The 15,108-nt window shown below is 34.9% G+C and overlaps 1 protein-coding gene across 1 annotated transcript in view; it reads right to left on the bottom strand.

Annotated features, from left to right (window-relative positions):
• The window catches only part of LOC107643680, a 13,539-nt gene extending 9,043 nt beyond the window's left edge, over positions 1–4,496 (bottom strand). The window contains exons 1-2 of the mRNA XM_016347399.2: positions 4,493–4,496; positions 2,760–2,767 (exon numbers count right to left, since the gene is read on the bottom strand). The gene's annotated coding sequence lies outside the window, so the exon portion shown is untranslated. The remainder of the gene's footprint in view (positions 1–2,759; positions 2,768–4,492) is intronic.

The raw sequence follows: 15,108 nt of genomic DNA, 5'->3' as shown, positions 1-15,108 counted from the left end.
ACTAACTCTTTTTTCAAAAATAATTTTCGAAAATTCTCTTCTCTCTCATCTCCTTCTATTTGTTTATTCATCTACTAACATCTCTCCCTCACTCACATAAAAAAAAAAAAAGAGGATCTCTATTATTATTATTCTGTGCCCTCTTCTTTGTCATATGAGCAGGAGCAAGGACAAAGAATATTCTTGTTGAAGCAGATCCAGAACCTGAAAGGACTCTGAAGAGGAAACTAAGAGAATGGGAAAGATACAAACAGTTGACCAAAAAGTGTCCTTCTGACATGCTTTCAGAATGGACCATCCTGGATATATTCTATGATGGTTTATCTGAGCTATCAAAGATGTCATTGGATACTTCTGTAGGTGGATCCATTCACCAAAAGAAAACACCTGCAGAAGCTCAAGAACTCATTGACATGGTTGCAAATAACCAGTTCATGTACACTTCTGAAAGGAATCCTGTGAATAATGGAACGCCTATGAAGAAGGGAGTTCTTGAAGTTGATACTCTGAATGCCATATTGGCTCAGAACAAAATATTGACTCAGTAAGTCAATAAGATTTCTCAGAGTCTGAATGGAGTGCAAGCTGCATCCAACAGTACTCAAGAGGCTTCTTATGAAGAAAAAGCTTATGATCCTGAGAACCCTGCAATAGCAGAGGTGAATTACTTAGGTGAACCTTATGGAAACACCTATAACTCATCAAGGAGAAATCATCCAAATTTCTCATGAAAGGATCAAAAGCCTCAACAAGGCTTTAATAATGGTGGAAGAAACAGGTTTAGCAATAGCAAGCCTTTTCCATCATCCACTCAGCAACAGACAGAGAATTCTGAGCAGAATCCATCTAGCTTAGCAAACTTAGTCTCTGATCTATCTAAGGCCACTGTAAGTTTCATGAATGAAACAAGGTCTTCCATTAGAAATTTGGAAGCACAAGTGGGCCAGCTGAGTAAAAGGATCACTGAAATCCCTCCTAGTACTCTCCCAAGCAATACAGAAGAGAATCCAAAAGGAGAGTGCAAGGTCATTGACATAAGCACCATGGTCGAACCTATAAGGGAGGATAGGAGGGCCTAAAGGAATAAAATCCTGGTCTAAGCGGCTAAACCAAGCTGTCCCTAACCATGTGCTTGTGGCGTGTAGGTGTCAAGTGAAAACTTGAGATTGGGTTAAAGTCAAGGTCCAAAACAAAAAAAAAAGAGTGTGCTTAAGAACCCTGGACACCTCTAATTGGGGACTTTAGCAAAGGTGAGTCACAATCTGAAAAGGTTCACCCAGTTATGTGTCTGTGGCATTTATGTATCCGGTGGTAATACTGGAAAACAAGGTGCTTAGGGCCACAGCCAAGACTCATAAAGAAGCTGTGTTCAAGAATCATCATACTGAACTAGGAGAATCAATAACACTATCTGAACTCTGAGTTCATATAGAAGCCAATCATTCTGAACCTCAATGGATAGAGTGAGATGCCAAAACTATTCAAGAGGCAAAAAGCTATAAGTCCCACTCATCTGATTGGAGCTATGTTTCATTGATAGTTTGGAATTTATAGTATATTCTCTTCTTTTTATCCTATTTGATTTTCAGTTGCTTGGGGACAAGCAACAATTTAAGTTTGGTGTTGTGATGAGCGGATAAGTTATACGCTTTTTGGCATTGTTTTTAGTATGTTTTTAGTAGAATCTAGTTACTTTTAGGGATGTTTTCATTAGTTTTTATGTTAAATTCACATTTCTGGACTTTACTATGAGTTTATGTGTTTTTCTGTGATTTCAGGTATTTTCTGGCTGAAATTGAGGGACTTGAGCAAAAATCAGATTCAGAGGTTGAAGAAGGACTGCTGATGCTGTTGGATTCTGACCTCCCTGTACTCAAAATGGATTTTCTGGAGCTACAGAATTTGAAATGGCACGCTTCTAATTGCGTTGGAAAGTAGACATCCAGGGATTTCCAGCAATATATAATAGTCCATACTTTGGCCAAGTTTAGACGACGTAAACTGGCGTTCAACGCCAGCTCTCTGCCCAAATCTGGCGTCCAGCGCCAGAAAAGGATGTGCCTGACAACCACTTCCGTTTTACATTCGAATTGAATGAGTATCTCTTAGATCTCTTAATCGGAATCTTCGTGGTGTAAGCTAGAATGATGGCGGCATTCAAGAGAATCCGGAAGGTCTAAACCTTGTCTGTGGTATTCCGAGTAGGATTCAATGACTGAATGACTGTGACGAGCTCCAAACTCGTGATTGCCGGGTGTAGTGACAGACGCAAAAGGATAGTAAATCCTATTCCAGCATGATCGAGAACCGACAGATGAATAGTCGTGCCGTGACAGGGTGCGTTGACCATTTTCACTGAGAGGATAAGATGAAGCCATTGACAAGGGTGATGCCTTCAGACGATTAGCCGTGCCATGACAGGGCATTTGGATCATTTTCCCGAGAGAAGACCGAAAGTAGCCATTAACAATGGTGATGTATCACATAAAGCCAGCCATGGAAAGGAGTAAGACTGATTGGATGAAGATAGCAGGAAAGCAGAGGTTCAGAGGAACGAAAGCATCTCTATTCGCTTATCTGAAATTCTCACCAGTGATTTACATAAGTATTTCTATCCCTATTTTATTAATTAATTTCGAAAATCCCATTACTATTTTATATCTTCCTGACTGAGATTTACAAGGTGACCATAGCTTGCTTCATACCAACAATCTCCGTGGGATTCGACCCTTACTCACGTAAGGTATTACTTGGACGACCCAGTGCACTTGCTGGTTAGTTGTGCGAAGTTGTGAACCATGGTATTGGCATCATGTTTTTTTTGGCGCCATTACCAGAGAAAGAAAGAGCGATGAATTTTATATAATTAAAGTGTAATCACAATTTCTGCGCACCAATAGGACAGACGTGCATCATACTTGTTTGCACATATTCCTTTGTTATGTGTTTCTGTGATTCGTGTATATGTGCTTCTTGATTAATTGTTTCTCCATTCCTTTAGTTGTTAAAGTTTGTATGTATCCTGTGGTTATTGCTGTTGATTAAGTATAATATAAAATGAACCTAGCTAATTACCCCGACCCTACTAAGGACTCTCCAGTTCTTACTCCCTCTTTCCCACCTTTTCAGCTACAGATGCGAAGGCTTATTGTGAAGTTGTAGATACATGGAGGAGTTTGTTTGTAAGTTGATTATTTATAAGAATTTACTTATTTTCCCTCGTCTTGCTAGTTGAAGTTTTATTCAGAGGGGTAGGCTTGTATTTGTTGTTCATTTGAATAACTATAATGTATTACTAGTAATTATGTGATTATTTTTCATTGGAAGTCTTTGTTGAATGATTTTTAATTAATAAAAAACAAAATTCATTAGTTTTTTCCTAAAACCGGGGACGTATTAACGCCGTAAAGGCTTAATATTAAACAGATAATATAGGAAAATAGGTTAGTAACACCTTACTTTTAGTAGATCATGATGTGCTAGAAGTTGGATCATTACAACACGCACCCCTAAACCCTACCTCTAAGATCCATTCTGACTTGAGTTTTGGAGTGTCTTTACAGGTCACTCGCCACTATTCACCAGACTAAAAACCATGAAGCTTACCATCCAGAGAACTGTGGATCCTAATATTCCAGGTAACTCACAAATATTGGAGCTGTTTGTAGGAATCCACAGCAAGAAAGCTTAACGGCTTCCGTATCGATGGACAACCAACACTCACTTGAAGAGAATGGGGAATACAATCCCTCTGAGAACCACCAAGCGCTAAACGGGGCTAGAATCCCGAGCGTGGTTTACACGGCGGTGACACCTAGTTATCAGCCATGAAACAACCAAAACTCACACCTCGAATCATTCAAGAGCTGCAACACAGGCTACATAATTTAGAAAGAGAGGTCACTGCTTGAGATTGCTATCAACCAACACCAATATCTGAAGTACACTCGAGGTCACAACCTCAAGGGAGGCATCACTCTAGATCGCCAGAATGGCAAACCGATAGACGCCAGGGAAGGAATGGTCAATACCACCCCTATAATGAAGAAACGAGATCTCCAAGTCGTGAAGGGCACGAACACCACCATAGGGGGAATGACAGTTCCCCTATAGGGAAAAGAAGGTGGCATGACGAACTCATTGTCATGGGGGGCTGCCCCTTTTGACGAAAGAGTCCTCTGAGTTTATCTGCTGAAACATTTCAATAAGCCAACGAATATGCATTATGACGGAACCAAGGACTCCTAGGAGCATCTTACCTCCTTCAAGGCATGGATGAATCTGAATGGCGTTCCAGATGCAGTACAATATTGAGACTTCTTGGTAACCTTGCAAGCCCTGCAATCAAGTAGTTCAACTCCCTACCACAAGGAATCATCGTGTACTTCTCAGACATATCCCAAAATTTCTTGGCCTAATTCACAACATGGATTGCCAAAGCAAAACAACCCATTAACCTATTAGAAGTGACTCAGAAAAATAACGAGCCGACAAGGAAGTATCTAGACCGATTCAACGATAAATGCTTGGAAATAAATGGCCTTACAGACGTGGTTGCCAGCTTATGCCTAACCAACATGTCAGAAAGTTCACAAATTATACACCCTTAACCGCCTCGATAACAGAAGTATATCAGCAAATAGCATACCAGGGCGTGATACCGAGGGCCCGACAACTAAAAGAGAGGGCTGGCGAAAACATGTCCCTGTACTGCCACAATCATTGAGGCTACAGATACAAAATCCAAGATTTTCAAGGGTGCCCTCGAACATGCCATCTGAGATGGAAAGTTACTCGAGTTCATGAAAATCATTCGTGAACCAAAAAGGGCAACCTATGATCGTTCGCTCGAAGCAAGAGAAAGATAGAATCCCAGAACAATCAAAGAAACACCTAGGGAAGAAAATGACCCTGATCCCATGATAATCGTTAATGTCATGATGGGGAGATCATGCGAGAAATGCAAATCCTCGTGAAAGAAAGAACTCAAAATCCTTACGACAACCGCTTCGGAACATCTGCAGCCGCCCACTTCTTCCAACATCAACTTTGGTTCACAGGACTGCAAGTTCGGGGACCTAGTGGACGACCCACTTATGATAATTATGGCCAAAGTAAGAACGTGCCTCGTGAAAAGAATCTTAGTGGATACATGCGCCGATTCTAACATATTTTTTCGAAACACCTTCGACGCCCTTGGGATAAAAGATGCAGACCTCCAAACCCACTAATCCAGCGTAGTGAGTCTAGGGGACTTCTTCATCAAACGAGACGGAGTTGTTCGATTACTTATTTGCATTTGCATAGGAGCTGAAAGCAAGAAGAGATCGGCTATGGCCAAATTTGTTGTCCTCAAGGACTTCACCGCATACAATATCATTTTAGGAAGAAAACCACAAATAACTTATATGCGGTGATCTTCACTAAGTTTTTGACATTGAAGTACTGGGCAGATGACGGGGCCATTGGCACCATTCACGGCGATGTTGAACTGGTGATAATCTGTAATAATGTCAGCCTATCCCTGTGAAAAAAATCTCGTGATGTGTGGGGATCTTTATTGCCAACCTAGATGCGAGACTCAAAGAAATAGGTATCATGCTCAAATATAAATAGTGCATTCAGGGTTTGGTCCCCAACATACCAAAACTGCCTTTGTTGCTCTTTCCCCATCAAAAGAGTTGCAATTCAGCCGCCTAAGAATACAAAAGGCTTTGGTTGAGGAAGATCGAATGAACCACGAGACTGAGATAATCCTTCTGTCTAATTTTTAATTTCTATTAGTAAAAGTACGCTTTCGCATTATGATATATTTTTTGGTGATTCAATATGGATGATCTGAATTATTAAAATTAATTTATTCTAACAAGTGGTATCAGAACCATCCTTATTTGAATTATTGAAAATATTTATTTTTTTGTGTTTATTTTACTGGATCAATATATATATATTGCAAATCTCAAATTGCATAAAGCTTGTTTGAATTATATTATTATTACCCGCATATTCTTTGTATACATATATATGAAGTTTTTTTTTTGTGATAAAATAAGGATTATCATAATTAATATATTAAATATATAATATTTTGTATTGTCTTAAATTTAATTGTGTGTGCTATTAATTTGGTATAAAATTAATAGATTATCCTTTTGAGATATAAGGATTATTATACCTACTAATTTTAGAAAGATTTGGTTTTTGAATAAATTGATTGAACATTATGCTGCAAAAGTAGCCTCTTTTGTGAAAATTGATTTATTCAAAACATTAGGAATATGGTGATATGTAATTCATGCGAATATTGGTCAGCCCAAAGGAAGGTCTATATTTGGACGAATTACATACACATATTGATGGTAAATACATGTTTGGGTAACTAATTAAGAATAAAGTAATGCTTATTATTTATGCGGACAATAATCGGCCCAAAAGAAGTTTATTATTTGGCCAAATAATAAGCATTCCACACTTTTGTTTATTTTCTATTAATTATGCGGTCAATAATCGGCCCAAAGAAAGGTTATTGTTTGGCCAATTAATAGAAAATATATGCGGTAATAAATAGGTTACGAAGTTTAAGTTTTCATGTGCGCATTTAGTCGGTCCAAAGAAAGGCTTAATGTGTGATAGGAATTTTGACAATATTTGATTACTGCAATGACAGTATCACTTACAGTTAATTTTCTATCCAAATATTGAAAATTAATGTTGTTCTAGATATCTCAATATGAATTTTTTCCCATTATTTAACTAATGTTTACTACATGTTCTTTTGTTCTAATCCAGAAACTATGGCTTCACCTACCAATGTTTCTGCACAAATTAGTAGTATTCCTATGCTAAATGGTTCAAACTTTAAAGTTTTGAAGGATACCGTAGAGATTGTCCTCACCTGTATGGATCTGGATATAGCTCTTCGAGAGAAAAAACCCACTTCCACTCCGAAAAATTTCAATGAGGTTAAAATAGAGAAGTGGGAGAGATCCAATCGAATGAGCATTATGATCATGAAGCGCTCAATTCCTGAGGCGTTTCGGGGGTTAATTACTGAGGATAAAAATGCTAAACAGTTCCTGAAAGATGTTGAAAATTCTTTAGTAAGAATGAAAAGGCGGATGCAAGTAGTCTTTTGAGCAAACTTGTCTTCATGAGGTATAAAGGTAAAGGGAACATAAGGGAGTACATTATGGAAATGTCTTATCTTGCTTTAAAATTGAAAGCACTAAAATTAGAGTTGTCTGAAGATTTACTCGTGCATTTCATTTTGATCTTCCTTTTTGCACACTTTGGACAATTCAAAGTGAGTTATAACACTCTGAAGGACACTTGGTCCTTAAATGAGCTTATATCTCACTGTGTGTAAGAAGAAGAGATGTTATAGCAAGATAAGACTGAAAGTGCTCACATGGCTTCATCTTGTCAGTATAAAATAAAGCGTGATACTACTGCGAATGTTCCTTTCCAGTAGAAAAAAGATTAAGAAACAGGATCAAGTTTCAACATGTTTCTTCTATAAGAATGTGGGACACATGAAGAAGGATTGTACTAAATATGCCACCTGACGTGTAAAGAAGGGGTTGCCTGTGGAGCCGAGTGATGCTGAAAGATACATCTATGTGACAGACGGTAATATAGTTGCAGTCAAAGTTATAGGAACCTTTAGATTATGTTCTACGAGTGGATTTTACTTGGATTTATTAGAAACATTTTATGTATCGTCATTTAGACAGAATTTAGTTTCTATTTTTCGTTTGGACAAATCAGGTTATTTTTGTTCATTCAGAAATAATAAAGTCAGTCTCTTTTATAATTCGAATAATATTTACTCTAATCGTTTGGTGGATAATCTATATAGGCTTGATTTGAATTCCTATAATAATGAAATACTGCAAATAGATACAAAACAAAAACTAAATGAGAATTCGGCATCATTATGGCAGAAACGCCTAAGTCACATCTCTAAACAGAAAATTTAGAGGCTCGTGTCGGATGAAATTCTTGGACCCTTAAATTTGGCAGATTGCATTAAGTGCATAAAGGGGAAAATGACAAACGAAAGGAAATTAGGTGCTGAGAGAGCTAAAGATGTCTTAGAACTGATACATACCAATATATGTAGCCCATTCCCTACTGTCTCTTGGAATGGACAATGGTACTTTATTACGTTCATAGATGATTACTCTCGTTACGGGTATCTATATTTAATTCATGAAAAGTCTCAAGCCTTGGATGTTTTCAAGTCTTTCAAAATTGAAGTTGAACTTCAACTTGGAAAGAAAATTAAAGCTGTCAAATTTGATCGTGGTCGTGAATACTATGGAAGATATGACGGTTCAGATGAGCAACGTCCCAGGTCTTTCGCTCTTTTCCCAGAGGAGTGTGGTATTGTTCCACAATACACCATGCCAGGCAAACCTAGCATGAACGGTGTTGCAGAGTGAAGGAACCGAACTCTTAAGGATACGGTGAGAAGTATGATTAATCATTCTTCTTTTCCTGAATCACTCTGGGGAGAAGCATTAAAGACCATAGTGTACATCCTAAATAGAGTGTCAAGCAAAGCAGTTAACAAAACCCCTTATGAAATTTGGACTAGGAAAAGGCCAGTATAAAGCATTTGCATATTTGGGGATGTTCAGCTGAGGCACGACCTTATAGGCCACATGAAAGAAAATTGGACTCAAGAACAATTAGTTACTACCTTGTTGGTTACGTTGAGCGTTCATGGGGGTACAAGTTTTACAATCTTGCATCAAGGTCTATTTTTAAAACGGGAAATGCGAGATTTCTTGAGGATGTTGAGTTTGGGGGGAAGGAAATATTAGGAATGTTACTTATGATGAGGATTCTGTAACTGACAATGATCAGGTCCTTGTGCCTATTATTGTCCAAGATACACTTATAGTGCAAGAACATAATGAGAATTCTACTGTAGATTCAGTTACAGTACAGGAAAATAATGAGAATCCTCCTCAATCCCAACCCATACAGCAAGCTCAATAACCTCAAGAAGTGTCATTAAGGAGATCCAACAGAGAAAGGAGAAAATTCATCTATGGTCTCAAACAAGCTTTCCGTCAATGGTATCATAAGTTTAATCAAGTCATTACCTCAAATGGTTTTGAGGTAAATATTAGGTAGCGTTTGTTTTGAGGTACTGAGACAAAGACTGAGAGACTGAGACTCAGTATCATGTTTGTTGGTTCAGAGACTGGTATTAAAATTTCTATCTCTATCCCTAAAATTTCAGTATTTCAGTACCTCCAAAAAGTAGGGACACAGGGGACTAAAATTTTTAGAGATGGAGACTGAAACTTTAATAACATTTTATACCTAAAATATCCTCATTTCAATTAATTAATTCTAATTTTACCCTTTGTACAAATTAAATTAGAGTTTCATTCTTGTTTCAATTTCTGTCTCCCACTTTGTACCAAACAGAATATTGAGATTTATTTCAATCTCTGTCTCTTAGTCTCTGTCTCTCAGTCTCAGTCTTTCCGTCTCTGTCTCTCCATCAAACGCTACCTTATAGATAAACGTGTATACCGCAAGTTCAGTGGGAGTAAATACATATTTTTGGTCTTATATGTTGATGACATTCTACTTGCCAGTAACGATATAGGCTTGTCGCATAAAACTAAGAAATTCCTATCGAACAAATTCGAAATGAAAAATTTTGGTAATGCCTCTTTTGTATTAGGAATCGAGATACTAGGATATCGCTCTCAAGGTATTCTTGGATTATCACAAAAGAACTATATCAAAAGGGTTTTAAGTAGATATGTCATGGAAAGTTGTAGACCAATGGACACACCCGTAGATAAAGGGGACAAGTTCAGTCTCAAGCAATGTCCTAAAAATGATCTTGAGAGGAAAGCAGTGCATGATAAACCTTATGCATCAGCACTAGGTCTGCACATGTCCTGATATATCATTTATAGTGGAAGTATTGGGTAGATAGTTGAGCGGCATGGATCATTGAAGAGTTGTTAAACGCGTAATGCGTTATCTGAAGAGAACAAAGGATTACATGCTCACTTATCGGAGATCAAAAAATTTGGAGATCATTGGGTACTTTGATTCCGAGTTCATGGCATATAGTTGCGAAACTTTGTCACTGAGTTTCGTATAGTAGATGACATTGAAAGGTCATTAAAGATATTTTGTGACAATAAGTCAACAGTACTATACTCCAATAACAATAAGTGTTTGACAAAATCGAAGCATACAAACATCAAGTTCTTAGTTGTCAAGGAGAAAGTTTAAGAAAAACAGATTTCATAGGACATATAGGAGCAGAGTATATGCTAGTAGACTCATTAACCAAGGAATTCGTCCCTAAAGTCTTTCACGAGCACACTACTCGGATGGGTGTCAATATTTGTGATGCCTTGGTTTAGTGGGAGTTTATTTTATGCTATATATCCTATGACAGATAATTGAATTATTTTTCTGTAGAATTAAGTTGATGGTTTATTTCATGTTATGTGAAATGTTTATTTTGTAACATTTGTTTTGCGTTTGATCTCAATAAAGTTTTAAAGTTGGACCAGTTGGAAATAGACATGCATGAGATCACTTGGCAGGTAATTTCCATATTACTCATCCAAATTTGATCTATGTCGTTAAGTATATTAGAATGGTGATTGTCGTGGTTCAGTCACGATATTAATGTGATAAAAGCTGCGGTAGTTCCATATCTAATGTATGAGACAGACTAGAATGTTAAAGTAATAAGGGAAATAGCATTAAGATGCGCGCATAAAATTTATAAGATGTGATTATGCCAAGAAAGAATATATGTATAGTCCAAGTAGGAGATTGTTAGAAAATTATTTTAATTTTCTTATTTGTTTGTGGGCAATACATATATTAATTATAATCACAAATTATGCTATTTCAAATTAAATGACTTATATAATGGTAATTTCATTTATTGTTATAAATGCTAAATTGAATAAATCATAATTACTTTTGATTTGGAATTTAATGAGAATAAAATCAGATATTATCTTTTGTTCTTTAGATAATTATCTTTTGAATTTTAGATATATTATCTTTTGGACTTTAGATACTATTTTTGTTTGGGCTTTAGGGTTTAATGGGTGCCATGCTCAAATATAAATAGCGCCTTCAGGGTTTCGGTCCCCAACATACCAAAGCCGCCTTTGTTGCTCTTTCCCCATCAAAAGAGTTGCAATTCAGCTGCCTAGGAATACAGAAGGCTTTGGTTGAGAAAGATCGAAGGAACCACAAGACTGAGACAATCCTTTCGTCTAATTTCTAATTTCTATTAGTAAAAGTATGCTTCCGCATTATGATATAATTTTTGGTGATTCAATATGGATGATCTGAATTATTGAAATTAATTTATTCCAACAAAATACACCTTCCTAAATTGAAACTACCTTATGAGCTCAAAGTCCCCTCGCGACCATCCTAAAACAAAACAGAGACCTATTCGCATGGACTCCCACTAATATGCCAGGGTTATTCCCTGAATTTATGTCCCACAGACTATCCATAAAACCGTAAGCCAAATCTGGAACACAAAGAAGGCAAAAAATGTTGGCTAACAAGGCAGTCGAAGTCAAAAGACAGACCACTAGCCTCCTGCAAGCCGCATTTATTTGGAAACTTACCTACTCGACCTGGCTGTCAAACGTAGTATTCGTCAAAAAGTCTAATGGGAAGTGGGGACTGTGCTCATCAAAAAAATTCTTTACAAAAACATGCAATTAAAAAGACTAAATGCAAGTTAAATTGATAAATTCTACTCTTTTCAATCCAATAACTATAGTAAAATATTTATTTATCAAAACTAAACTATTAATTTATCATTAATAATTTCTTTAATTTTTAATTTGATAACTTATCTTTATTTTTCAAATATCACAAATGTATTTCAATAACCAAAAGCGATCATCACACAACATTGACCAAACTAATAAAAACCAAAATCAAAGCATCATTCTTTCAGAAGAACACACCATTCAAACTGTGTGACAAGCATTAAAGATAGCATTTTCAAGTCTTGTACATTAATCTTTAGGCGAATTCTCTGGTGTAGAAGCTCCTTTTGCTTCTACACATGTAGTATTGTGGTGGCAACGTGATTGAGTGACAAGTATCCATTTTTAAAAGACAAGAACTGCTGTGTGATAGGGTGGGCGCAGACTGCAAAGGCTACAGTAATTCTGCACTGTTCACGCACATGATAGTTAATATCGTTGATTAACAAAAATTATGAATCCTCTAATTATGCTTAATAATGGGCCTGTATGAGTTGGAATTTTGTCTGTAGTTCCTTTAGCTAAAAAATCCAAAAATGTTTGGGCTGTTTTTTTATGGTACTTTAGATAAGTTAGTTCATCTTATGTGTGATCCAACCTCAGCCTTATGTACTACAAGTACAAGCACCCAATGGCTTCGGCTTGTCTGGTAGTAAATATTTTGTCACATTTTATCCGTATAAAAATATTTAAAATGTATACAATTATATAAATTTATATAAATATTGTCACATACATATCCAACTATATTAAAGGGAAAATAAATTCTGTAATATGATTTGTTATGATGTTTTAAAAAAACGTTTCAATGTACTTAAACAAATTATCTTGTACTTTTTCAAACTTTTGTTCTAATATTCTAATATTTATTTAAATAAAGCTCTTTACATAATTAAAGCAACAAATGGTTAATTACATTTAAAAAATTTAGAAAATTATATTTAAGTATATAAATACATGATAATATTCTACCAACATAGATATATTTTTAATAAAATAGTAAATTGTAATTTTTTTCTCTATTAAAAAATAAACCCTATTCTTAGACTAAATTTTGGTGTGAAGTATGTAACATCCGTTAATAATCGTATTTAAACTTTTGATATTTAAATTTAAATGTTTGATGAAAAATTGAAAATAATTTTAAAAGTGGGTGAAATAATTTTTTGTTGATTTTAGGGTGTTTGGACTTTTGATGTAATCTATGAAATGAAAAATGTAATGGTGTTAATATAGTTGACTTAGGATGGTTTAGGGATTAAGATTATAATTTAGTCTAGGAATAGGGTTTGATTTTTTAATAAAGAAAGAAATTGCAATTTACTATTTTATTAAATGTATATCTATGTTAGTAGAATATTGTCACGTATTTATGTATTTAAGTATAATTTTTTAAATTCTTCAAATGTAGTTAACCAGTTTTTTTAATTATAGTTGTAAAAATCAAATTGAATTAGCTGGTTCAACTAAAAAAGTGGTAAACTAGACCATTAATTAGTCCAATTTAAGAACTGTTTTAGGTTAAGAACCAGTCAAGTCGGTCCAATCAAATTGCTCAAAAAAAAAAATTTAAAATTAATAAAAATGTAATTTAAATTTGAATCCTCCTTGTATTGCATGCTTCTCTAGTCATTAAGCTATTTATAACTTGTTGATTATAATTTGCTGAAACTTGATTATTTTTAAAATATTAATAAAAATATGTATTTTAAATTTTAATTTTAAGTTTTTAACTATTTTATATTTTTTATTTACATAGGACCGATTCTACTATAACTCATTGGTGAACTAATAAATCAATAAATTAGTAATCTCTTCGGTTCAATTCTTATAACTATATCTTTAATTATGTGAAGAACTTTATTTAACTACATATTAAAATATTAGAACAAAGTTTTGAAAAAGTACAAGACAATTTATTTAAGTACATTGAAAGTATTTTTAATACGTCATAACAATTATATTACAGAATTTATATAAATGTTACAGAATTTATGTTTTTTTTTAAATGATTGGATATGTATAGGATAATATTTATAGAAATTTATATAATTGTGTGCATTTTAAATATTTCTATACGGACCAGATGTGACAAAATGCTTACTCGTAGACAAGCTGAAGCCATTGGGTGTTTGTAGTATATAAGGTTGAGGTTGGATCACAAACTAATTTATCTAAAGAACCATAAAAAAACATCCCAAATATTTTTGGATTTTTTAGCTAAAGGAACTACAGACAAAAAATTTCAACTCATACAGGCCCATTATTAGACATGATTAGGGGATCTATAATTTTTGTTAATCAACAACATTAATTATCCTACATTCTAATATCACGTGCGTAAACAGTGTAGACATCACTGTGGTCTCTGTACTCACCCTGTCACACAGCAGTTCTTGTCTTTTAAAAATGGATACTTGTCACTCAATCACGTTGCCACTACAATACTACATGTGTAGAAGTAAAAGGAGCTTTTACACCAGAGAATTCGCCTAATCTTTAATTCTTTATAGCCACATGTATTTAGAGAAGGTCCTAGCCATATTTAGCTAGTCTTTAGATACATGTTTGCTTTGGCATATTGAACGAAAAAGAAAAATAGAGAGAAGAAGATTAATATTCAATAATAATGTGCGTAAAGATGCAAATGTAGAAGAACATAATTGTAAAAATATTGGATTTTTGCTGTTGTACTCTATGAGAAGAAGAAAGGAGGATCGCATAAATGAGAAAAATAAATGAAAAGAATAAACAATTATAAAGATGGACAAGATTTTAGGAGAAGTGAAAGAAGAATGCACTTTCTCAATTTTTTTTAATTATTTAATAAAGTGTAATCTTTTACTTACCATTTAAAGAACATAAGGTGAGAAATTTTAATTCACCTTACCAAACAATGGAAGAAAAAAAGAGGATTCATTTCCGACTAAAAATCNTTTTTACTGAAATGCGTCGCTTCTCTTATTTCGTTTACAATAAAAACAAGATAAGACACGATACGACGTAGTTATATCACGTGTGTATACATGTTGTGTAAAGCCTTTATTTCGAACGGCTTGTAATACTTGAAAGCCTCTATACAAGAAAGGAAGGCCAAAAATACCTTGTCAATCATGATGCAATCACGCACTGAGATGCCCATCATCGTATGGTACATCACTGATCTCACACATGGTTTCAGGACAACAACTCTACTTAGCTTGCAGTAACTTCAACACTTTATTATACGATTCCTCTCGGTCACCCCGAATATCTCACACATTTATTTTATTTATTAAAAAATTTTTTGTTGTATTCTTTTTTTTTATTA

The sequence above is a fragment of the Arachis ipaensis genome, chromosome B05 (genome assembly GCF_000816755.2).
Source record: "Arachis ipaensis cultivar K30076 chromosome B05, Araip1.1, whole genome shotgun sequence".
NCBI lineage: Eukaryota > Viridiplantae > Streptophyta > Magnoliopsida > Fabales > Fabaceae > Arachis > Arachis ipaensis.
The sequence above is the reverse complement of the archived record's forward strand: the minus strand, read 5'-3'. Positions and strand labels throughout refer to the sequence as shown.